Source organism: Schistocerca americana, chromosome 4, assembly GCF_021461395.2.
Source record: "Schistocerca americana isolate TAMUIC-IGC-003095 chromosome 4, iqSchAmer2.1, whole genome shotgun sequence".
Classification (NCBI taxonomy): domain Eukaryota; kingdom Metazoa; phylum Arthropoda; class Insecta; order Orthoptera; family Acrididae; genus Schistocerca; species Schistocerca americana.
The window spans coordinates 615,656,437-615,683,416 of record NC_060122.1 but is presented as its reverse complement, the minus strand read 5'-3'; the positions used below and the strand labels follow the sequence as shown (position 1 = coordinate 615,683,416).

At 40.1% G+C, this 26,980-nt stretch overlaps 1 protein-coding gene across 1 annotated transcript in view; it reads left to right on the top strand.

Annotated features, from left to right (window-relative positions):
* Positions 1-3,928: 3,928 nt before the first annotated feature.
* Positions 3,929-26,980, top strand: part of LOC124613232 (negative elongation factor D) — a 200,659-nt gene continuing 177,607 nt past the window's right edge. The window contains exon 1 of the mRNA XM_047141906.1: positions 3,929-4,051. The gene's annotated coding sequence lies outside the window, so the exon portion shown is untranslated. The remainder of the gene's footprint in view (positions 4,052-26,980) is intronic.

Genomic DNA, 26,980 nt, shown 5'->3' with positions numbered 1-26,980 from the left:
GGACCTTAACCTGCCTACCATGCTCCATATCTACCAGGGCGTTATCCTGCCTGCCCTCACATGTGGCTCCACTGCAATGGTCACGATTAGTGTCACCAGGATGCGGATGTTGCAGCGCCTGCAGAACAAGGTTCTCACGTGGAGCCTGCACGCCCCGCCACTCACGTTGATTGTGACGCTCCATGAGGAAGCAGATATCGTCCCCCTCAAGGAGACCATACGCAACAACGTGCAGCGGCCCTATGAGAAAGTGGCTGCCCTACAGGACACTGTCATTGGGGTACGCCATGTTGGGCCTACACATCCACGTCGCTGGCATCGCCATCCCGTTCCGCTGACCATCCTAGTGGAATCAGCTTCTGAACAGGACTAGCCCTGGGCCCGGGACGCCCACCACTGTTGCCTCCTTTGCTAGGACTAGCCTGCTATTCTACGTCCACGACATTCCAATCCTACCTGCCCATGTCGGACTACGTTTTTGTGCCGGACATAAGAGTACTGTCAGCGTTGCAGTGTGTTATGGGACTCCAAGCCCCACAGCCACACCTCCAAAGTGTATTGCAGTGGCGCAGGGTCACTGCCCTATGGTTTATATTTACTGGCTCACCAACATAGACTGCAGAAGGCTGGTGATTCTGTAGTGTACCGTATCACACAAAAAAAAACCATGTTGTAGGGCTCACTTACGAGAAATCCGATTAGAATACAGTTTCTGGCATGTCTAATGACTTGCAGGGAAATACACCCACTACAACGTTGAAAGAAATTAAATTGGTTGAAATATATAATATTTCCATGTTTGTTAGTCCAGTAGGCGCAAGTGCACTGCTAAATACCATTATTTTCCCGAAGAGTAAGTATTCACCTGGTATTGATCATAATCCGAATTATGTATAATTCTAGCAGCAAAAAAAAAGAAAAAGTAATTTCCCTATATAAAAAGGTGATCAGTATTGTATGGGCAATATATACCTGTGCCACTGCTGTGAGGGTTTTCGAATGTTATTGAAAAAGTGTTCCATTCACAATTAACTACATTCTTCGACAAGAGTAGTATTACTTCTGGGTGTCAGCATGGCATCAGACCACACCGATCAACTGAAACAGCCACTTTCAACCTAACTAAATCATATCTTAAATGCAGTGAGCAATCACAGAAAAATCTCAGATTTGATCTCAGATCTAACAAAAGTTTTTGATGTGATGGATCATTCTGTGCTCCTCAGAGTGCTTGAATGGTATGGTGTAAGAGGTGCTCCAAGTAAGTGGATTAAATCGTGTTTGGAATGTCGCTCGCAGGTGACTGAAATAAAATATGTGGAAGGAAATGAACTCCAGGTACATCTTTCAGAACCGTGTGGACGAAGCCATGGCGCCCTACAGGTCTCAGTTATCGGTCGATTTCTTTTTTTCTTATTCATTAATGATTTCCCATTACGCTTTAGGCACTCAGAACCAGTACTGTTTACAGATGACATGTGTCTATTGACTGAAGGAAATAAAGTGGACGACTTTACTGAGGGTGCATAACATATTATGAAATAAGTATCCCAATGATTTGCCAGAATCAGGCTAGTAGTTAACCCCCCCAAAAATGGTTCCCATGAATCTGCACACAAACGAAACTAAAACTGAAGCACATTCAATAATATGTATGGATAACCATAACATTAGTGCTGTTACTGAAACCAAGTTTCTTAGGATTCTTATCCAGGAAAATCTTAAATGGAACTCACATACCACATTTCTAAATTAAAAACTAGCAAAAATAAGTTATTTAGGAAGAATTCTTCGCAGCAATACTATTGGAGAAACAGTTACAGCAGAATACTTTGCTTGTGTACGTTTGGTACTGAAGTATGGTCCCATTTTCTCTGGAAATGTACATGGGACCAAAACAGTTTTCAAGAAACAAAAGGCAATTATAGGAACAGTGAAACAAACAAGTAGCAGAAAACCAAGTAAATTTTTATTTACAGATCTTAAAATCTTACCCCTTCCCTGCATTTACATATTGGAAGGAGTTAAGCATGTTAAAAAAGATATAGGCTATTGAGGAAAAAACCTTTTTGCTCAAAAGAAAATTGTCCGTTATCACAGTACCAGATCAGAGAGTGATATACATGTTATTCATTGCAGCACCACATGATGCCAAGAAGGTGTAGCCTTTATCATGGAGGAAGAAAACTACACAACAGATCATTAAAACATATAAAATTTCTTCCTGAACTACAAAACTTTAAAAGGTTTGTGACAGCGTATCTACTGCAAAACTGCTACTATTTAATCTCACCGTATCTTATGCATAAAATACTTTACTTCATACTTTCAACTGTAGAAATAAATAAATGGTAAACGTACAGTATTTAATCAAATGTGTAATTATTCACTGTATGGATCCAGTTTGATGTAAAAATATAAATGAATTATCTTTGATGGTAGTAAAACGAAGAGCTAAATTGGTTTTCAGTACAATAACATGTGTATAAAGCCGGGTTCACACACGCAACGAAAGTCTCGCCACAAGTAAAGTCATTCTGGAGTGGCGCTGTGAGCTACCGTTCACACAGGACGCCACAAATTCTACGTAATTGCGCAGTTTGCAAAATGGCGTCACCTGCCTCAGCTGAAATGATTCGGGCCTGCGTTAATGTTGTAGCGCAAATTGTGGCATTAGAACTGAGCGAAGAGTTAACAACAAAGAAACGGATTAAACGGCTGTACATAGCCTATTACTAAATAAGATGTTTTGGAAACATAATAAACGTAAAATATTACTTACCAAAGTGTTTCTCGTCTCTCTTGTCTCGACTACATGTTTTAAGAACCGGTCTGCAGCTTCAAACCAAGCAAGGCTGGGTTTATAAATACCGTCTGTAGACGCACCACTCTTAAGTGATTTCAGCACTTTTTTTATGTTCATTCATGTAAGCATTTCGAATTTTTAATTTTGTTGTAGCTACATCAATTCCAGGTGCATATTCACGCATACTGTTTACTATTTCAATTAATGCAGCATCTCTCAAATTTCTGTCTTTGTATGATTCGCTTTTGTGGTCCCAAAGGCATTCTCGTTCTTGATACACCTCCAAGAATCTCATAATTGTCGCTGTTGACTACATGTTTTAAGAACCGGTCTGCAGCTTCAAACCAAGCAAGGCTGGGTTTATAAATACCGTCTGTAGACGCACCACTCTTAAGTGATTTCAGCACTTTTTTTATGTTCATTCATGTAAGCATTTCGAATTTTTAATTTTGTTGTAGCTACATCAATTCCAGGTGCATATTCACGCATACTGTTTACTATTTCAATTAATGCAGCATCTCTCAAATTTCTGTCTTTGTATGATTCGCTTTTGTGGTCCCAAAGGCATTCTCGTTCTTGATACACCTCCAAGAATCTCATAATTGTCGCTGTTGACCACTTTTTCGACATATTAATAGCAAACGCACAAACAAAAGCACTTTCTGCGAACGAATCCTCACTATAAAGGTTTGAATCCAGCCGCGAGGTAGCAATCGAATGACGTTATTCGATTGTGGAGAAGGCAAAATGGCGCAACAAAGTAGAACCAAGTTCAACTTTTTGTGGCGTGACAAAAGTTGCGCTTCTTAAATGGCGCCACCGAAAACTGGGACTTCACACATGGAACTACAAAGCAACTGCAGTTTGCCATTAGCAGTGGCGATACTTTTGTTGCCTGTGTGAACCCGGATTAATATTTGTACTGAAAAAGAGATTTATGTGGATAAATAAATACATAAATTTCATGCTTGAATGGAACGGAAAGGTGCCCTAGTAACTGACAGAATGCGTAGTACTGTCTGTTATGTACTACACGTTGGTTCTTAGAAGTAGATGCAGATGCATCTGAAATCCATGCATTTTGATATTGCGTTGGCGCCAATCATCACTTCTCGCCAATAACGAGCAGTTATTGTACTTGTAACTTTGACATGTAATCATCTTTGAGAATATAGTTGTATTGTTTGTAAATGGTGGAGAGGTGATTTATTTGTTGTACGTAACCGGCCTGTGATTTTATTTGAGGTATGTAGTTGAGAAGAATCCATATGTAAGGCTCAACTTCTGTGCTTCTTAATTCAATTATTTATGCTTTAATGTTGTGTGCCCCGGAGCTTGCTGTACATGAATATCCAGCGTTTGTTAAATCTGTACCGCGATTTATTTTAGTTTGTGTCCGTTTTTTAGAGTTAACCTTGAGGGAGTTCGAGTACTATTTTAATTACCGTGTATTGTTTTTTAAATCACGATTTTGAATACTGCCTATTTCTGTCTAGATCTCTCTCAAAAGTCATAATTGTACTACATCTCTTGTTACGTGTTTTTGTGAAGCTTTAGAGTATCTTTGTCAACCGGATAGAGGAAGAAATTTTTGGGGAATTGAGTTCCTACTATATTTTACTCGAAGTTTTATGCTGACATTTTATTGGAGCGGACTACGAAAACTACAGTGCTCCAGCCCGATTGCTTTGCCGTGAAACGGCATTAGATTTGATGATGCCATTTTTTAACCTTTCCACAAAGTATGTATCCATATTCTTGAGAATTTAAACGGGGATTAAAACATTTTGAAATTTTAAATAATTTAGTGGGCCATTGCAAATTTAGGGGGGGAGGGGGGAACTAATGTCAAGTTAGATAATGGATTGTATGACTGGAACGGGAAATATACTTCAGAGTATTTGAGAATATTCTGAGGTTAAAGGTGGTCGGAGAAATTATCACTTCGAATGAAGAAAATACTATTTTGATGTAAGTTATGAATTGTTGTCTTGCCACATAAGAAAATGGAATTTAGTGTTTTTCCTTCCACCTCTCTCATCAATTTTTCTTTTACCAAAAATCGATGTTGTGAAGGTGTTTACAGATACTACAGTAAATAAGTGCCCAAATTGCTTGACCTGTAACATTTCAAACTGGAACTAGGTATTGTTGCACTGTAAAGGAAATTGTGTTGAATCCTTAAGAGGATATGGAATGGCGATAAAGTATAATTTAAAGAATTGTTTTTAATTTTAGAAGGCTTACAGTGGAAAATACCATGCTGAATAAAGTGAAATTGTTCTTTGCTACATAAGGGAATGTAAAGCATTTTTCTTTTTCGTCGTCTCGCATCATAATCACTGCTTTGACTTCAAAACCTCTAGCTGGTACAGCAGAACCAGGCTCTGTAGCTCTGCATTAAATCATTTTTCAGTTTCCTCTCTCCATATTTAATTTTTGTAGTTTGTGGCCAAAACAGGTGACAAAGCAGCAATTCTCTCTTCAGTACCTATTACATCAGGAGGATTTGCAATCACGGTTGGTGACATTTGCCAAAATTATTATGATTCGAAATGGATAGGGTTGGAATCAAGTGATTCCACAACTATACTCTTGGGGAAGGTGCACTTGTCAATGTTGATGCCCCTGCTACAAAACGCCCCTGACTCTGATATTGTTTCATGGTTATTTTTTGAAGTGAGTGTATATAGAAAGCTGGATTATGCAGAAACATCGGGTGGCGGGCTATCCTTTTGTTCATTTTTCGTAATGCTCCACTGTAGGCCTACTAGGTTTACCAAAAATAGACTACTTTTACCACAAACTGTTTTATTTCTGCAGGATAAACAATAAATAGCTTGATAATTCATAACCACAACACCTTAAGCTTATAATAGAAAAATGAGAGGATGACACCAGAATTCTGTTTTTCATAGGGTTACACTTGTCCCCTTCAAGTTCCTGCCATTTTGTTATAGTTATCTTCATGTTCCAGGCTTTGTTCTTCAAATTAGTCTTGCAGCTTAATTATGACTTCATGTTATACACTTTTTTTAAATATATGCACATAATGTAATGTCTTTTCTAAAACTTGTCGTATATCATAGCTTAAGCTCTTTCAATCTATCAGTTTTCTCTTTTTCTAGTGTAGGGCAATTTGCTGTTATTCTTTGGGTAATCTTTTATTATACTAACAAAAGCAAATTTTGAGTCTTCCATTTCGTGAACACAGCACGGACTTTCAGTACACAAATGCAATTGCAACTCTCTTTAGTGCACAAATGTAAACAACATGAGAAACAGAGGGGTTAAATTTTAACTGCCTTGCTGAAAGCTTATTCAGTAGTGGCTCCTATGATATCACTGCATGCACATGGCAACAAACATGAAAGTACGTATAAATAAGACAATAACATCTCCCTCCAAAAATAAATCAAACTAACGGAACAATTGAGGGTTTTAGGGAGGGGACAACCTAAATATAATGGTAAAAAAAAGGAACACCATTATCCCAAAACACACAAGATGATGAACAAAAAAAAAAAAAAAAAATTACAAAATCTCCAGGAATTGGACACTTCCCTTGACCTATATAATTCAACTGCAGCTGACGATACCAAAACACCAACGCCTACAGCAAAAACTATGGAAATTGGAATCAGACTTTTCCTTTAACCACAGCTGACAATACCAAAACACCAGTACCTACATACAAAAATACGAAAATTGGAATCGGTCATTTCCCTTGACCTATACAGGTCAACTATAACTATTGATACGAAAAACCACCACATACAACTATGAAAAAAGAAACCAAAAACACAACATCCCAAACATACACGCGAACAGAGGATGCCATCAAACACAACAACACAAATCTACAAATACAGCCAACTCAAACTCCGCACCATAATGATGTCACACAACACCACCCTTATATCATGGGTCAAAGCAAATGGGTGGAATCAGATGCTTCTGTTGACCCCATTACTTGACATACAGATTGTCTTTAGCATAAAAAGGGGTTTATAAAACTCAGGCTTTAAATAATTGTAGAATCAGTTTGCTAGAAAGCAAATTGTTCTTTATACAAGCACATAAGAAAACAGACATGCATAAAGTAGAGAAAAGTTACAATAATTAAGTTGAACAGAAAAGTAATTGACAAAGTATTGTAGTGACTGGCTGAGAAACATAACAATCTACGATTAATTCCCCTTTAGACAAAAAAGGTGGTTTCATCTGTATTAAAATCTCTGCTAGAGTCATTTTGACATATCCTTATCATTCAGATACATCATGGAATCAGTTTCTTAATTTTCTTCCCACTAATAGAACCTCTAGCTCCACATTTAGCATCATTTTGTGAAGAAACGTTGTTACTCTTGAGACAGCTGTTAAATCACTTTTTTCCAGGTTGATTGTTTGCAACAGCTTTAGAACATCATAAAGAGATTTTCATTACTATCCGAAAACTATGTTTGAGCAGTCCATAACCAAGTCCATAAACCTTTTTCCCCCTCAAGACAGGATGTGGGCCACAATGCTCAGTAGACAGTTGCGGAGATAGGGCACAAATTTTAATTCTTAATGTTCTTGGAGCTTTGTTAAACCTATTTGTGGTAGCAATCTTCATTCTGTCAAGAATAGCCTACAGTGAATTTTTAACTTTCCTGGGAGATCTCTTATCCTTGTCTAGCATTACCTCCCAACAGCTTAAATTTCTTCTGCAGTTTTATTTAAGCGTGTAGAATATGAAAAAACCAAGTATGTATTGCTTAAAGAAAAACTGAGAAAGTCGACTTCTTCAACACAGACCTTTTCAAAAATTGACACCAGACAAGAACAAAGAAAGAAATGCATCTATGTCTAATTGAATAGCATATTTCATATTGTTTAAAATGAGCTATTGTGTAAAAATAAGCTTAAAAATCCCTAATTATATCAGAGTTGCCTTATACGGGGTAAAATTTTTATATGTTGGCATCGCACTTTCAGACACTGTAGCACAACAAACCAACAAGAAAAGAACATTTCTTGGGTATATTTTTAATGTGCTGCAGCATTGAAACTGCATATTTGCAGAATAAGCAACTGTAAATATGAAATCCTCCAAATGCGGCACATTGGATTCAGAAACTGTGAAATCGAGATTGTGGTGTACAATGTGTTTTTGTTACACAATCAGAGCACAGGACACGTGATCTAGTTAGCCAGTTACAGTGAGTAGACGTGATCTATTCAGTTAACAATAATGTATTACGTTGCGAGTACAATGAAATTAAAATATGTATAGTATACGAACATGTAGAGCTATGACTTCATATATGATCTTGGTCCTGCTTTTTCTTTTCATCAGAGTTGTGGTTAGGTGGGATGTAAGACATCTTATGATGCAAATGAAGCAATGACATTTCTATTCTTGTTTGAGAGAAATATATGGCTCTTTTATTCCAAATATGTAGTGGTTTCAATATTGCAATTTCTGAGGGTATGTTATGGCATGGGCGTAACAACAGAACTTAATCCTAGAACATTAAAGGGGAGAACATTGTGACATTGTTACTAAGCCATCATGAGTTTTACTGTTCCATATTTTATTCAGAGGAAATCATTATTTATTGTTTATGCACTAGTTAATTATAATTATAAGGTTTCAATTGATATTTCACATAAAAAATAAGTACAAAATGTCCTGTTTTACACCCTATACTAACAGTTGTCTTGTTAAAATTGTGGATTAGTACCAGTTGCAATCATTAATTCTAGGAGGATTTAGAGATTTAGGGTTAAATTGGTTGCAGTGAAGCAGTGACTTTGATATTGTTTGTCGTTTGACTTTTATTCTACAAATAGGTCGCGATTCCAGGAGTGTGGTGACAAGCCTGATCTGTAACATAGCCAGAGGTCTAGGTTAGGTTGGAATGCAACAGTTTAGTTGTGAGTTAGTGAAGCCCAGAAGTTAGGTTGTCAATTGACAAAACGAAATTTGAGAAAAGGAAACACAACAAAGGCCATGAGATTGTAGGAAATAGGGTGTTTAGTGCAATTCAGCGAAGGTTGAAAAGTTCTTCCTCGTGCCAGTTGAAGGAATTGTTGTTCAGAATAATAACAGAAAAGGTCCTTCCAATGACGACGTTGTTTGTGACAGCTACAGTTCATACAACACCCATGGTACTGAAGGTTTGAACTTAATAGATATGAAAGATTGTTACGTTCACGTTTGCAACATGGACAGAATGTGGCAGTACGTCAAGGATGCCACCCCATGATGTTTCAGAAAAACCAAACATTTCGCGGGTTACCTAGCTGAGGATGTGTTCTGTCAAGCATATTGCCATAAAAAAATATTACGTCACATATTTGTTGAAGCAGGTAAAGTTTACCCACCCTGTGGAACTGTTGTGCTGTAATTCTTTAGAAAAATGTTTGCGAGCTGACTAGCGACGACTATTCCTTGTCATTCGGGGAAACCGGTGCCTTCCGTTTCCTCAACATTACTGGTATGTTACAGCATTCCTTTGCTTGGTACTGTACATCTTGTACAATACATTGGGATATCTTCTTTATTCGTGTTTCATTCTTAAAATTTTTTCGTTGTTTATGTTTTCGGGCATCGAAAATGTGATGATATGGTGAGAGGATGAGGTTCTTTGCTCGAAAAGTGGTGACTGAGAGCGGCAGTGTGGAGGGAACAATATCTGGGAAACCAGCAAGTACTCACTGCAACACACACAACTTGGCAGTTTAAAGTATCGGGTAAAGCTCACTATCTTGCCTGTGTTTTAGGACTCAATGGCTGTCAAATCATGTGCTAATATGAGGGTAGAGAGCTCGTCAGTGTCTTCTCCCTTCCCAGATGTTCAGTTGGTGAAGAAATGTGCCACATTTAGGCAGACACACACATAGAAAAATTAATACTGCAACACCAGTGCATAGTTTGCAAACTGTAAGGGACTCCATACAGGAGACTGTAGTCCAATTAAAATTTCTTGATAGTTGAAATCTGCCACTTGCTATTACAGTGGTGTCACATTGACCTTCACCTGCTGCTCGGTTGTTAGTGACACACAAACAGGGCAGGGCTCTTTACAAATGCTGTTAATGTGAAACACGGAGCAGTTTTGGAATTGGGGCATGAAGTACATCAGAAATGTGAGATGCTCTGTCGACAGCTGATTTATGTGACCAATAACTGCACTGTGGCCGACGATGTGTTTTGCAGCCTTGCATGTAGACTACCACTACCTTGTAATGTGCGATGTATCTGAGAAAAAGGCAGTCAGTAATCTGCAACAGAGCTTAGGGTCACAATCGCTTTGTTCACAGCAATTAAAGTTAACCTCTATGACCAATCTCAAGACAGGAGAAATTTGGTGTCAGCACTAAAAGTAAACTGTATTTCTCCCTATCATTGGTTGCTTGAAACGTCTCACACTGGCTACACGAGCTGCTGTGTTACCAACCGATGAAGTCCTCATTGGCACTTGGTTGCAGATTATAGGTGACACAAGCAGAAACCGAACAAAAAAAAGTGATAGGAAGAAAAATTGGAGCAAATAAAAAAGTCAGTGTGATGATGAAAATGGTGTGCCAAAGAATTTGAAATAAAAAATTTGCATTTAAACCAGTTAATAGAATTAAAATAATAAACTTAGATTTTGAAATTAAAAAGAAATCGTTATAATTGACGGGATTTGAACCTATGACCTTTTATGTCAGGTTAATAACCATTGCACTAGACCTTAACACTGGGGTAAGTAATTACATTAATTCATGTGGTGACCTTTTTTCAAGGATGGATCGCAGCCTTCAAAAATTTGGCTTTATGCAGTGTTGTTCGAACATTTTCTAATGTAAGATGATCACTGTGATTATGATAACAGTATATGTGACACTAAATCGCATCGTGTGCAAAAGTATCCAGTTGTGTTTGGTAAGTGCTATTTATGAAGTGTGTGTATTTCATTGGCATTGGTGTGTGTGTGTGTGTGTGTGTGTGTGTGTGTGTGTGTCGTTGTTGTTGTAGTTGTCATGTGTGAAGACATCTGAAATAAAATTGCCAGACCCATGATTCAGGATTGAAACACATCAGGAAAGAAAGTTAGCTGATCAATTGTTGTGGCAATTTGGCAATGATGAATGGTTTAGAGTGAGTTTGAGTGCTCAGATTGGAGCAAACCAGCTCCAATATGTGAAGTGTCATCTATCAAGTAATTGTAACCAGACGACTGTATGGATGTCTTCCATATAGTTATGGTCTTCTTAAATTTTCAGTTTCCCAGAGGTGTTAGTGCCTTGGTGATCTTGGTCCCAAGTACTTAGTGTGGAACAGTTTAGTTGTATTTATAGAACATTACTTGACAGAATAGCCATATGGTGTGGCTTCTTGTTGATTAGCAAGTTCATTTCATAGTGCAGTTTGTCCACATATTCTGCATATATGCTATTCAGGTATTCCATTATAGTGTGTGATGGGACTAGTCTATAGTCTTTAACATGTCATCAAAGATGAGGTCATTTGAGATGGAGCGCTAGACTGTGGGCAGGTCATTGAATCACAGGGTAGGGAGAAACTGTTTAATTTGCATTTACTTCATAATTATTAATTAACTCACCCATAAAAGTTCTTTGCTCCCTCAGTGCACATCATTTTTTGTATATGTGGTTGTGTACTCACCTGTAACCAACTCTGTCATTGATCTTGGACTAAAATGCACAGATCGTGTTCTGTTTGGTATGTTCATTAATAATTGAGAGCTGCAAATGTCTGAATGAGGTGGGTGTGAGTTACAGAGTAACTTGTACGCAAATCCTTATCAGAAGTTCTTGAGAAACATTGCTGTCTGTTATCATTTTTAAGAATGTTGTTAATGTTTTGCAAATAATGCTTTCTGCGTATCTCTGCAGTTCACGATATTGCTGGCTACGCTATTCCACAATCCCACATTGCCCTCTTGGGCAAATTTCTAGTGGAGGTGATTTGCTATTGCCAAGCTTTATGCACACAATAACGGAAATAAATAGTACCTAATATTTGGTGTTACATTGTCATAAAATATATAGTCCCATGAAGTACAACACAAAACAAACACCAAACTTTACTCTCACTTAATGACTGTACAAGGTTTAACTTTATATTGAAATCGCTGTTACAAGTTACATCTACGTGGAACTTGAGAGACTGCTATTACTGTGGTGTTTGCGTACATTTTTTTGTCATCTTCAGGCAGCTTACAACTGGTTTTCAGCACATCCTGGATGCTTTAGTCCTTGTCTATGGCAGAACTAAAGCTCACTTGGTCATTCCATGTAAATTGGTCTAATTTTAGAAATCATCTTGCAGTGTACCACAGATTGTGTTCACATATTGTGTGTAGCAGCCTGTACAGTGGAACCTGGCATAGCAAGCATATTTTCTTCCAAAATCTTACTCGTAGTGTGAAATACTCATTAAGCAAAACATAAATTAATGTAAAACACAATAATGCGTTCCACGCAGAAAAAGTACTAAAAGTTTTATCTTATTCAAACAAAATTATACTTACGGTATTACATACCTTATTATTCACAATACATAGCTAATTCTTTTTGACTAGGAATCTATCAATAGTCATTTGTTTCTGCCGATGTTTCAACACTTCACGAATATTCGACACAGCATTGTCACCAAAGAAATTTGTAGTGCGCATAGCCACTGCATTTTGGGGTGATAATTTTGCAACCGATTCCTCTGCTTTCAGCCTTTCTCCAATTGCATCAGAAGACTGGTGCTTTGCTGTTACCGCCAACTCCTCCTCCTCCTCCTCCTCCTCTGAACTACTCTTCACAAATTCTGCTGTGAAACACATTGCAACTCCATAAGTTCTTTGGTGGGCATTTGTTGGCTGTGATCTTCCACAAGCTCATCGATATCATTGTTACCCACTTCTAGTTCCTAGCTCTTGGCCAAAGACACAATCTCGTTGACTACAGGCTCCACGGGTACTCAAATGCCTCAAAGTCAAATTCGACAACACACTCCGACTAAAGCTTCTTCCATGCAGAAGTGAGAGTTCTCTTGCTAACCCCTTCCCTGCATCTTTTTGATCATCTTTATGCAGGCAACAGTGTTGAAATTCCAAAACTCTCTGAGAGTGATTTTGGTAGCTTCAGTCAACTCAAAGCAAAGCTAGAAAAGTGCTGTAGTGTAGAGCTCCTTAAAGTTAGAAACAATCTGCTTGTCCATAGTCTGGAGTGATGGAGTGGTGTTGGGAGGCAGAAATTGGATCTTGACGAATTGAGATTCTTCGAGGAGGTGGTTGTTATAATGTCAAGTTGAACACACATTCCAAAACGACACAACACATGTAAGTCACAGAGCAAGTTGACAAAGCAAGACATGTGAACACGGTAACATTCAAATCAGCACTGAGTCCAAGTCTGGCGCCCGCTGGCTGCTTGACCGCTTAGGTGGCATGGCTGCTGCATGGCTGGCAGGCAGCGCCGCATATAGGGGACGCGCGTAACTGCGCGGTGGCACTTTGAAAGATCGGTGAGTCACAACACTTTTCCCCCCTTTGAATTTTTTGCACTGGTCTTGATGGAGGTGCCCTGTAGATTGCTAACGTCCAAAGGTGTTGTTTGACTGGCCGTAAAGTCTCGAGGAGGAGGCTTCCCATACGGACGGAAGTGTCCCCGATGATAATGGGTCGAGATGACAGGAGACATAGGGGTCGAATGTGCCGGGGCCCTGTGCGCCAATCTGCCCATTGCAGCAATTCCGGTTGATATAACAGGAGACATGGGCGATGTGTTGGCATCCGTAGGAGAAGGAGGCGAGTAGAGTTGCTCCGACAGATGATGGTCATCCGGTTCCTGCACGGGCATGTCTCCTGGTGGCATCCGTTCTTGTGCTGGCGCTGAGATGGCGGTGGGAGGGCTGTGTTGTGAATAATGAGAGATGCCAAGATTCTGAGTATCAGGTAGAGCCGAAGGTGGTGGAGCGGCATTCGGAACAGGCGTTGCCGGCACACGAGGCCGAAGGTGGTCCGAATGATGCACTGCAACACCCGTGTCCGTCTGGATTTCATACAGGCACCAGCCATGGTGTCGTAAGATGTGGCCCGGACTCCATTTTGGCCAGCTGCCATATCCCCGTACCCATACAAGGTTGATGGCGGTGAACCGGCCAAGTGAAGGCACTCGCAGCCGTGAGGTGGAAGGCCACAGAAGATGAAGTAGCGTGTGGGGCTGTCGGCCATGTAAGAGCTCAGCCGGGCTGTTGTCACACATGGGGGTGAAACGGTAGGAAGCCAGAAATTGGAGAAGCGCATCATCAGCAGCAGAAGAAGTTTCCTTATCTGAGCCTTAAATGTGCGGACCAGTCGTTCAGCTTCACCGTTTGATTGGGGATGGAACGAAGCGGCCGTGGCATGCATGACACCGTGACGAGCACAAAAATCCGCAAATTCGGAAGAGAGAAATTGCGGACCATTATCAGTAATAAGAGTAGAGGGAAGGCCTTCCAAAGAGAAAATGCGAGTGAGAGCCCTTGTGGTTGCCGCGGTGGTAGGCGACGTGCAACGGACAATGAAAGGAAAGTTAGAGTAGGTGTCAATTACGAGTAGCCAATAAGTACCTAAAAAAGGTCCCGCGAAGTCAGCATGAATGCGCTCCCAGGGCTTCTCAGGCGAAGGCCACGGTGACAAAGATGACTTCGGGGCGGCGGCCTGTGACGCACAAGGGCCGCAGGCAGCGACCATGTGCGCTATTTCAGAGTCGGTGCCAGGCCAGTACACATGACGGCGTACCAGAGAATTTGTGCGAGAGACACCTCAGTGCCCTTGGTGAAGGAGGCGCAAGACCGAAGCACGCAAAGACGCAGGTACCACAACACGCGGCAAAGCATTTTTGGTGGACAGGAGGATAGCACCATCCCTAGCTGTGAGGCGGTAATGCGAAGCATAGTAGTTCCGCAACGGATCAGAAGTCTTAGCGGATGGGCGATCTGGCCAATCCTGAATACAGCGTAAAACCCGGAAGAGGGTAGGGTCAGAACCCGTAGCAGCCGCCAGCCTGTCCCTGGTGGTGGGGAACCCGTCCACAACCTGCTGCTCGGCAACATCCGGGTGGAAACACAAAAGTTCGTCCCTATCGAATGCCAGATCAGGACCCATGAGAAGGCGAGACAGTGCATCAGCATTCGCATGTTGAGCCATCGGCCGGAAATGAGTCTCATAATTGAAACGAGACAAGTAAAGAGCCCAATGCTGGAGGCGGTGTGCAGCCTTGTCGGGAAGCGACGTTGATGGATGAAACAAGGAAACAAGTGGTTTGTGGTCCGTAACAAGATGAAACTTGGATCCATAAAAGAAAACACCAAACTTATGAAGAGCATAAATAATGCCCAAAGCTTCTTTTTCAAGTTGAGAATATTTTCGTTGGGCATCCGTGAGCATTTTGGAGGCAGAAGCAATGGGTTGTTCAGAAGCGTCAGAAAAACTGTGTACAAGGACTGCACCAACCCCGTATTGAGAGGCATCTGTGGCAAGAATGAGATGTTGGCCAGGTCGATAAGTAGCCAGGCACGGGGCCTTTTTTCGCATAGTTTTCAATTTCTGGAAAGCTGCATCGCATGACGCGGACCAGTGAAAAGGCATGTTTTTATGCAACAGGCGGTGCAACGGCTGAGCCACGGAAGCAGCAGACAGTAAAAACCTGTGATAGTATGCTATTTTCCCCAAGAAGGCCTGCAGTTCCTTAACATATGTAGGGCGAGGAAGGGCATCGATCGCAGCGACAGTTTGCTGCAGCAGATGAATACCATCCCATCCTCATTGCCAATTGTTATAACGTAAAGTTGAATACATATATTCCAAAATGACACTACACATGTAAGTCACAGAGCAAGTTGACAAAGCAAGCCATGTGAGCACGGTAAAATTCAAATCAGCACTGACAATGAGTCCAAGTCTGGCAGCCGCTGGCTGCTTGGCCGCTTAGGTGGCATGGCTGCTGCATGGCTGGCAGGCAGCGCCGCATATAGAGGATGCGCGTAACTGCGTGGCGGCACTTTGAAAGATCGGCGAGTCGCAACAGTGGTCTTGTGAGTCTGGATAATGGGCAGGAGCATTGTCCATAACAAACAAGACATGGAGTGGGAGATTCATCTCAAGCAAATATTTGGCACAGAAGGACCAAACCATTCATCGATCCAATCACAAAAAAGATCAAGTGTCACCTAAGCCTTTGTGCTGGACCTCCACGTCACATTTAACTTGTTCTTCTGGACTTTACACTTCTTGAGGGCTCATGGTGTTTCTGAATGGCAAACAAGCAACAGATTAATTTCCAAATCGCCACTTCCATTATCACACATCACACAATAGCAGTGTGAGACAGTCTTTCATTGGCTGATGAAGTTCTCTGCTGCCTTTGTGTCGCAGCTGGCTGCTTCACCATTCCTTGCAGTGCTGTGGATACTGGTTCTTATCTACTCGAAACACCCACAGCTTCCCTTAGACACTTCTTCGCCTGCTGATCCTGGCATCATCTTGACGAGGGCAACAAAAATCATTCTCACCTTCTCACAAATGATGTTCTCATTAATAGTGTTGCCTTGTAATTGCTTTTCATTTATCCAAATAAGGAGCATCCTTTCTACATCGCCCAGAATACGAAGCGATTGGTTAGATCCTCTTGTCATTCCCTTTGAAGCATCTGTCTCCTTAATCTTGTTTTTGTTCTTGAGGATAGTGCAAATAGTTGATGTAGAATGTTAGTACGTGCGTACTAAATTAGCAACGCTCACACCACATTAGTGTTTTTCAATGATTTTACGTTTCATCTGAGGTCATTTTCTTCCTCTTATGGTTGTCTTCTTGCTGCTTTAACTTCGGGGACATTTCTGCAAAGGTTATTAAAATTTGCATGCAAAAAAAATGCTATGTGAAAATTATGTGATCACCAGAATGAGATTTTCACTCTGCAGCGGAGTGTGTGCTGATATGAAACTTTCTGGCAGGAGAGCTTCTGTAAAGTTTGGAAGGTAGGAGACGAGGTACTGGCAGAAGTAAAGTTGTGTGGACGGGCCGTGAGTCGTGCTTGGGTAGCTCAGTTGGTAGAGCACTTGCCCGCGAAAGGCAAAGGTCCCGAGTTCGAGTCTTGGTCCGGCACACAGTTTTAATCTGCCAGAAAGTTTCATGTGATCACCAGCTGCACGAAGATGGTGGCAGAGAGAGTGCTGAACCCAGACTGCAGTATGTACTAAAGACATTGTTCAAATGCTGTTGGTGCCAATGAAAGGTATTTATATTGTTGAACGATTCCCGCACTATGCGTGAACGGCTGGTGACATCACACTAAATTGTCTTCACTTGTTAAGCAAAACATGGCTCATTGAGTGAGTCATTTTTTTACAGATTGTTTTGCTCAATATGTGAATTGTGCATTATGGGGGATGCTCGTTAAGAGAAGTCCCACTGAACATGTTACAGGTAGTTCCTCAGTTTCTTAGTTCTAAATATGGAATACTTGGTCTTCGGGAGACTCTAGTGAAGGCTGGCAAATTTTGTAATAAGGATGCAAATGTTTTTGTCACCTTTAAGCTGATACCTTTCATAGAGTAGTTATGTTACATAATTGAGAGTAGGTACCCTAGTTCAATGGTTTTAAGAGTTTTGAGCAGTATTCGGTGTCTAGATCACTCATAAGTCATCAAGAAATTCCGTCGTTATGTGAAAACATTCAAAGTTCTGGTAGATTTATTTTCTATAAAGTCATTGTCACGGGAAGCTCTACTTTCAAGAGCTTTAGTCTCTATTACTTTCTTTGTAGGATCTGCAAAGTTTAAACTTGAGGAGTAAATTTTATTTATTTATTTTATATATATCATTTCACCCTTTTACAAGCACATCGAACAATGATTCAGCACTGAATTTGTCATTTTCTCAATACTTCCTCATCCTTTCACTTTGGACCTATCTTCTGTCTTGCATTCATGCATTTTTAAGTTCCAAATTCCTTTCTGTTGGATTCTTGGGTATGAAGTTATGTATGTTGATTTTCTGCTTGTGTATAGTCCATGTAGTTGCCAGTGTGGTCACTTTGGGTGCCTACTGGCCAATGGATTTTGGACTGTCTGCTTCCATTGATGATATGAAAGATTTTCTTGATAAAGCGAGAGTCGTCCATTTGTACTATATGACCCTAGAATTTCATACATTTTTTCTATGCAAGTGGGGTGAACCACTCAGTCAGCGAATATAGGTCTTTTTATTTTCAAATAATGAATACCAAAAGTTAACGAGGAAAATATTTCCTTGATATTTAGCCAATTTGGAATATCCCACAAAGATGACAACTACCATGCAGAACGCTGCACCCTTCTGTTATTTAATATGTTTTTCTAGTTGGTGTTCTAGATGCCAACTTCCGAGGAAACACCAACCAAGGTTGTTGATGCTAAAACAAACAGCTGTACAAGCAAGTTTACTTGCAAGTAAGAAAGCACTTGCCAAGATGCCCACTGGCAATTTCTACTATTGGATCCAGTAAGAGAACAGAGCAAATAGGGAAAAGAAAATGTAAATAGCTCATTGTACTTTCAGTCTGCTGTTGAGAACATGCTGGCACTTGATGATGATCAAATGCTCAATGACACTAAATATATAGCAGCGCTCTTTAACAATTAAATTCTAAATGTGACTGAGAAACTTGGCAGACAGTTCAAAATAAAAAAGTATTGCAGTATTTAGGCAATCAGTCTGCAAGCATTCAGTCAGTGCTACTTCTTCCAGGGAAATCAGGAAAATGAAGTTTCTTACAAGAAAACATTACCAGCTTGACATCATATTTTAAAGGAGAAAAAGCACAGTAGCAAGATATTGGCCCCAGTAATTAATCCTACATGATATTTGGGCCATAATTCTGATATTTGGGCCATAATTCTGATCGTAAACAGTTATGACCTTTTAAACGTGCAGCTTTTAAACTTCGCACACAGTAGTTGTGTGTCCCTTGCTTCACCCCACTGCAACTGTCTAATATGCCGGAGCGCGAAGTACTGTACAGCGGAAACAGCCAGTGACCACCTATTCATGGGGTATTGAAGGTGAGGAAGTGTGTTATGAATTCTTGTTCAGAGAACAAGTTAATTTATTCAAAAGGTGTACATAATACGTCTGGCTCAAGAATGTGAATGTTATTTCACACAAAACACTCAACAATATATATGCCTTAAAATCAGAATGAATAACCTAAGCAACTGAAGAATTATTATTAAATAGAGTTAATTTACAATTTAATCATGCCAGTCAGTTTGAAGAGTGCATCTCCTGCAAAAGTACTCCACTTTAACAGTGTCGGTTTTCCAGTTCAAAGAAAACAAAGCACGAAAGCTTTATTCATAAGGAAACAGTGCTACACTGCTTCTTTAACAACACACTCAGTCTTACATTACTTTACACTGTATTTGTGAACATCAGCATAGAGATGTTCAAAGCCAAGAGCTCTCTGGCACCAATTATATGTTTGAAACAGCACACTTTGACTCACTGAACAAGCACTGTCATTTTTTAGTTCATTGACATTAAGAACATGGGCCTCTTACTCATTTCACTGTATTGTACTTCCTGTTTGGACATTAGGTGGCTATAGTGGGGTGGAGCGAGTGGCAGTTGGTGTGTGTGAATGTTTAAAACCTTTACATTCGAAAAGCTGTAACTTTGTACTGTTAGAATTATGGCCTAAATTTTTGCGTGGGATCGGTTGCACAGCTATCTGGAATGTGTGCTTTTTCCTCTTTAAAATATGAAGTCAGGTTGGTGATGTTTCCTTGTTAGAAGTGAAAATTCTCATGGGGTTGATAACATTTCAGTCAAAATATTATAAACAGAATTAATTTTCTCTCTGCAGTGGAGTGTGCATTGATGAAAATTGTGTGCTGTGCTCATAGTTTCATATCTACCAGTGCTTCCTTATCTACCCAGTCCCTAGGCTGTGGTTCAGCAATTTCTCAAAAAGAAGAGGAAGGAGAAACTGGTGTCAGAAATAGTTGTAAGACTGATGTGTTAATGAAAAGGAGAACTGCCCATCACAGAAAATGTTGGAAACTGTGATTTCAGTGCACCAGTTGGTAATTGTTACGTGTCTGTGCATGCGCAACTATTGAGTGCTCTGTCCGTAGTACTCACTGTGTCATTACATTTGAGTTAGTGAAATGAGCATCTAAAATGGCACACTGTCATTGTCAAGTGTTACGCAAAGCACATTGCATAGAAAATTGTTTGTGCAAGAGCTTAAGACTGGAAGTATTTTGGCAAAACCACCAGCACAGAACGCAATGCAAAACTTAGTAGCAAAATGGGCTCTGCAGTGAATATAAACTGTATCAATGCAAAAAAAATTCGGATGCAAGAAAACATTGCTCAAGGGAAGGAAAGCCTGGAAGTGTAATGAAATCTTGGTTCTGTTTGTCTGTGTGAATGGGAATTAATAGAGAGATTGTGTTGTTGAAACATTGTTGGGAAGGACCCGCATCTTTATCCTTATAAATTCACTGTTGTGCATGAGTAAGCACTCAAATGAACTTTTGCATATTGAGTTCTGCTAGTGGTTTCTGAGTGAAGTGGAATCAGGACTTTGGATCCTCAGTTTTTCATTTCTTTAGATGAGTCCTGGTTCAGCCTGTCAATGTATGCGAACTTACAGAACATGCACCATTATGCATCAGAAAATCCCATCAATACTTTGAAGAGGTGCTGCATTATCTTAAGATTGTTGTTTTGTACTCAATGTCTGGCGTCCACATTATAACAAGATTCTGTAACAACTGTTTAATGCTAGGTTGAATATCCAGATAATGTTTGATCTATATGTGGATCAACCCGCAGAGGGTGAATGGCTGTACGGATATTTTCAACAAGACAGAGCAACAGCACGACAGAGCGACAGCACATACCCTCGTGACAAGCTTGTCACAAATGTGTGCTGTGTTCAGTGAGAGGAGGACAGTCAGCAAAGTAGCACAGTCTCATGGACACCCCAATCGCCTGATCTTTCCCACTGTGATTTTCATGTGTTGGGCAAATAGAAGGGTTAGCCTGCTTGGCTGAATGGTTACGTGTTTGCCTACCATGCAGCAGGTCCGGGTTCGATTCCCGGCCAGGTTGGGGATTTTCTCCACTCGTGGACTGGGTATTGTGTTGTCCTCATCATCGTTTCATCATCACTGACACTGAAGTCTCCCAATGTGGCATCACCTGAAATAAGACTTGCAACACGGGTGAACTTCCCGGATGTGGCCTCCCGACCATCAGTGCCACACGCTCGTTTTTTGAAGGGTCAGGTGAACTCTAATAATTCTCACACACTGAAGTACTACAGCAGACCATTTAGAATGCTGTTCCTCATATCCCTCAGGCAGAGCTGCTGTATGTCACACACTTTGATAAAACAAGGAGAATGCTGCGTTGACGTCAGCAGTGGCCGTTTCTGTGATGCTCTTTAACAAGGGTCAATCCTGAATCAGCCTTAATGTAAATATAAATATTTTTCATGCCAGTCACTACACTGACTCATTCTGCTCCCAATGCAGTCTTCTGGTAAACTTAGAATGCTGCCTGTCCAGTGGTGAGGTGAGTGCAGGTCTGTAATTATGCACAAGTGGCTGCAAAGATCCTTGTGTAGCTTATCTGTGGAATATCTTGAAGCCTTTAAAATTGTGAAGCTAAGGTACATTACACCATTAAAGAGGATAATAAAAGATCATGGCTTGATTTTCTGAGTTATACGAATTGCTCTACAGTATCTACAACACTAAACTAGCAAATTAGGAGAACCTGTGACAGTGTAAATTTTATCGTTGAATGGCACTCGCACTGCTGTTCCCTATGTCGTAATTCAGTCTGTCTCAGAACATTTCTCCAACAACACAGATGCAGTCTGTTAAAATCCAAAATTTTGTTCATACAGTAGAGAGTAGAAAGGGGAAGGAAGACCTTTAATTGTGCAACAGAGGAACCTACATTGACACTTCTCCATAAGAGAGCTGGCATCAACCTTGTCTATGTTACACTGTACAGTCCCTGTAGCAAATGTGATTTGGTACAGCTTGATGACCCATGTGTCACTGATATGCTCCTCAATTGACTTAATGAGGTGTGTTTTGATTGTACACATTAATTGATTTGGAAAGAGGTTATCATGAGCCAGCTGTTGAAACAAGTGAAGGATCCCATGTCACCCAGTGGGCGTTGCACCACAGCACAAGTAATTGTGTAGGACACACACCAGAATGAATTATCACCCATAGTCTTACATCATTTCTGAAAACCCAGTGTCTCAGAATTTACCACAGGCTGGGCTTAACAGATTTTATTGTGTAGTTCATAGTATGATGCAACAGTAGACTTTTCGTTTTAAGCATTACTTCTTATTGATACATTTGTCAATCTTTGAAGAAACGTATGGTGTTACTCATTACAATTTACTAGGGGAAGACCCTGGGTGCTGCATTTCTTCACACCACAGTGCAGATGTTGACCATGTGCATCATCACAGCATTTGCCTCTACTATCATTGCTTTTCGCGATGAAATTATTATTGTGGAAGAAAACAGAACAAAACCGAAGTGAGAGTAACATGCTCGGTAACTTGAACATGAAATCCACATAAGATGTTATGGCAATTCACTGTCTAAATAGCAAAGCAGAGGGCTGTCAATATGAGAATTTCTCTTTGGGTGGGTGGGGGAAGACGACACTGGGTGGCCAGTCCTCCAGGCACTCATTGTTGTTATTTGCCTGTTGTCTTCTTGCTCAGTTGCCAGTCTTCTTCTTCAGATGTTGCTTCCATGTTCTTTTACTCCCTGTCACAGACTGCAGTCACTCAGCTGTTGTGTCTGGTAGCACTAGCAGCAACTTGTCCAAATCCTTTGCCCTCTTGCTGCAGTGAGAAAACTTTTCCAGCATTGGTGCCACCTGCTGAGCAGTGCAGAACTTCTACTGTGCTGCAACGTCACGGCACAAAATTCAAAAATCCGTATGAGCTGAAGGACTACATATCTTGGATCGATATGCCCAACAGTTCTGACTATTGGGAAGTGACTAATGGCAGCAGATGTATAAAAATTCTCTTTTTTAGTGGTGATGGTGGATTATGATTTGGTTGTCTTCCTTATGGGATTGCCACTTGCAACCATTCTTAAATTAAGATTTTTGAAAGCTCTGAAATATTTAGAAATTGCTTTTTATGACCCTGGATAGAACACAATTGTGCCAGGCACAACATGTTGAGATGTTAGAAGGACCCCCACGAGAGCACAGAGCAGCAACAAATGACTTTAGAACACTTCGTATGTAGCTTACTCAAGAACGTTTGTGAACTGAACTTCCAATCCAGTCAGAAATTATAATCATGCTATGCACTTTCTGGCTAAATTAAATTCTGCCCCACCCAGCATTTGTTTTTTGCAAGATCAGCTGAAGTCATGTTTCTAAGTTGTCCAACATCAACAAGAGTTCATTTGGGATCCAAGTAAGAGCCACCTACCTAATTTGTGTTTGATAGAAATGCGTGTTTTAACTTGGTGCTGGAAAACTCAGAGCTGGAATGAATATCCATTTGGTGAGACCCATGTTGCTTTTAGAGTTGGTGAAGTACAAAACATTTTGTGCTCCAGATTGTATTTTGGATAGCCATTAGATGCGTTTATGTGAACACCCATTTTGAAGCTGTTTACACTCATAGGTCCAAGCAAATAAATGCTAACACTTTAGAAAACTTGTTTAGAATCATTCCCTGGACATCAGGACACTGTCAGCTGACTTGATATGTACTAGGGGATTAGTTATTTGTTACGGTACAATACAATTGGCAGCTAGCGGTATAAAGTCTTGCATGAAATCCCTTGCAAACTGATTCATTTTCTGAAATTGTGCGTGATGAAACCATAAACCCATTGGGGTTGTTACTTGTTCGCTTGACATTGCAACTAATGTCAAATTAAAACGGATGTGAAAAATTTGCATAAATGATAACACAAAAAATAGTTTGAAAATAACATTTTTAATGACATCATGCAAAAATGGCAGTTTTTATGAAATATTGTAAAATTTGGATTTTTCTCCATTTTCATGTAGGCCTAAAAATGTCGCAAATATGGTTGCAAAACTTTACTGGTATTGGTAACTGATAAACATCAGTTTGTTTGCATTGGACCTTGACTGATCTCAAAGCTCTAAAGTTTGTATGTAACCTGAAAATTACAGTTCATTCCCTGTGTAAAAGGCTGATGCAGTATATGTGACATCATACAAAAATAAACTATATCCCATGAACACTGCTCCTGTAACAGTTTTATATACTGACATTACATTTCCCAATCCTTTTGTGCAACAAATTGTGTTAAGTGATGCATTTGGGAGAGATCTTTAATGTGGTGCATCAAGTAAACTGCATATTTTCGTAGTATACACGAATAAATACACACACTGTAAGATATGGCTATTGAGATTTGCAAACACACAAATCAGTATGTATTACCTGATCAGTTTGTTTCTATGCACTGCATTAAAGATCTCCCCAAATTCAAAAGTATTGTGAAATGTGATGCCAGCAGAGAAGACTGTTGTCTATGTTCCAAGTTAAAATGGCTTTAAGATGGATTCATTATTGTAGGGGTAAAGTTTTGGTTATGAAACCAAAAGCTTTTGAAAATTGTGGAGAGAGAAATACTTAAGGTAGAGATGAAGGAAACAATGCACACACTGGATTGTACATTGAAACCAGGCTTCCAACTCCTCTGGCCACACATCCTCGGTGTTCTTGTTTGAGTCCTACAACAGTAGTGACAGAACCCTGTTAATGATAACTTGTTAAAGAACTAGGTACACATGCATGGAATGTGTGATATACCTCTTCAGTGCTGCATATCCAATGATTTGTCCTTAGACCAGATGTTTGTCATTGTTTTAAACTGGGATACATTAAAAAACATATCCACATACTAAAATATAGAGTATTTACTTAGCTGATTGTTTGGCGTTGGCTTCATTGTCTTCTTAGAGGCATGTTAATGGCTGCAGGCTGGGCTAGTACGTAGAAAATTAACTGATGTGAGGATAGTGAGTATCTGATAAATCTCAAGTTGCGAAATGAAGTAAAAAAATTTTGACTTTTAAATGATTGGTTTCTGAAACTTTAGACACATTATAATGACATGTTTTGATCCAACAATGCAAACCATACATCTGTTTCTGCAGCTTCACAACATGACTTGAACACTGTTCACCACTACTTCCCATCAAGTTCTGTGCCCAGTGAAGAAGGATAATGCCCGTTTCACAACAATTCCTGCAAATGTGACGTAATTTTGACATCATGCACAATATCGATGCTTGCATGATTGGCTGTTGACTTTGTGACATGGAAGAATATGAATATTATTGTTCCTTGACTCACTCGTAACAAATTGAGCTGCTCTCTTAGATTCCTGCCTAACCACACACTCGAAGTCACTACATATCCGGAAATAGAGAGACAAATATTTTTTGTGAAGAAAAAATACAAACTTTATTGCAGCTCATTGTAGTTGCAGCACTTAAATTTGCACCCTTACGTTCCAGCCTAACCACACACTCTGAAATCACCACATATTTGGAAATATAGTAGAACGCCTCTAATCCGACCTTGGATGGTCCGTCACTCCAGTTAGTCCGACCATGCTCAGGCTCGTGAGCCTGTGCCGACTTGTCACTGACTGGACGCGTGTCGGGCCATTGTTGCGGTGTCTATCGGTGTGCACATTGTTATACTGCATGTTGTTATGCAGTTTTATCCTTTGTTGGGATTAAAAAATGTCGTCGTTTGCTTTATTCCATGTTCTCTACAGTTCTTATTACTGTAGATTTATTGTGTGTACAGCTGTCTGTTTTCCGACATGTCTGGATTCTAACATAAACGTATAACTATTCCACTAAATGAAAAATTAGCAGTGCTACAAAGACTGGACGAAGGAGAATCGCTCCAAAAAATTGCAAAGGAACTGAATGTAGGTGTTACGACAATTAAGGATTGGAGGAAGAATCGGAGAGAAATTGAATCCTATACAGTTACGATTGATGGTGAAAACACTCTGAAGAATCGCAAAACATTAAAAAAGCCTAAACTGGAACTGCTTGAAAACGCATTGTGGATGTGGTTTTGTCAAGAAAGAAGGAAAGGAAAGGAACTCCAATGTCCGGCCCAATTCTCAATGAAAGAGCAATAGTTTTGCACAAAAAACTGGAAGCCGAAAGTAAATTTGCTGCCAGTGAAGGCTGGATTGATCATTGGAAAACTCGTCATGGTGTCCGATTTGTTTCTGTTTCTGGTGAAAAACTATCTGCCGATGCCGCAGCTGCTAAGGAGTTTTCTGTTAAGTTTTAAGAAATTGTAAAAGACAATGAACTGTTACCCGCCAAGTGTATAACATCGATGAGACAGGGCTGAACTTTAAAATGTTGCCAACAAAAATGCTCGCAGCTTCAAATATAATCCGTGGTAGGAACGAAACTTATAAAAGGTAGAATAACAGTAATTCCTTGTAGCAACGCAGATGGTACCCACAAGCTCCCCTTGTTCGTCATTGGCAAATCTTAAGAAGCCAAGGGCATTCGAAAATATAAACTTATCTTTCTTGCAGGTTTATTACCGCAATCAAAAATCTGCTTGGATGGACTGCAACCTTTTTAAATCCTGGTTTCTTGACGAGTTTGTGCCATCGATTGAAAAAGGCTTGAAGCAACAAAATCTGCCTGTTCATGCTCTACTGCTGTTGGATAACGCACCATCACATTCATCTGAGGAAGGTTTGGTGAAAGGGGACAGAAAAGCTCTCTTTCTGCCTCCTAATGTGACCTCACTCATCCAACCAATGGATCAGGGCGTTATTGAATGGTTAAAAAGGCGATATCGCAGAAAGTATTTCAGCTCAATCTTGGAAAAATCTGAAGGAGGTCATAACTTATTTGAAGCAATGAAATCCCCGAACACCAAAGATGCTATCTACACAATCACTGCAGCATGGGATGAACTGAAACCTGACACACTGCGGAAATCATGACGTAAGCTTTGACCACAAGTTATGGCTGAAAATGAGCATACCGAAGATGAGCAAAACAGTGACGCACTGGAAATCATTAAAGATCTACAAACTCTGGAATCGAACGT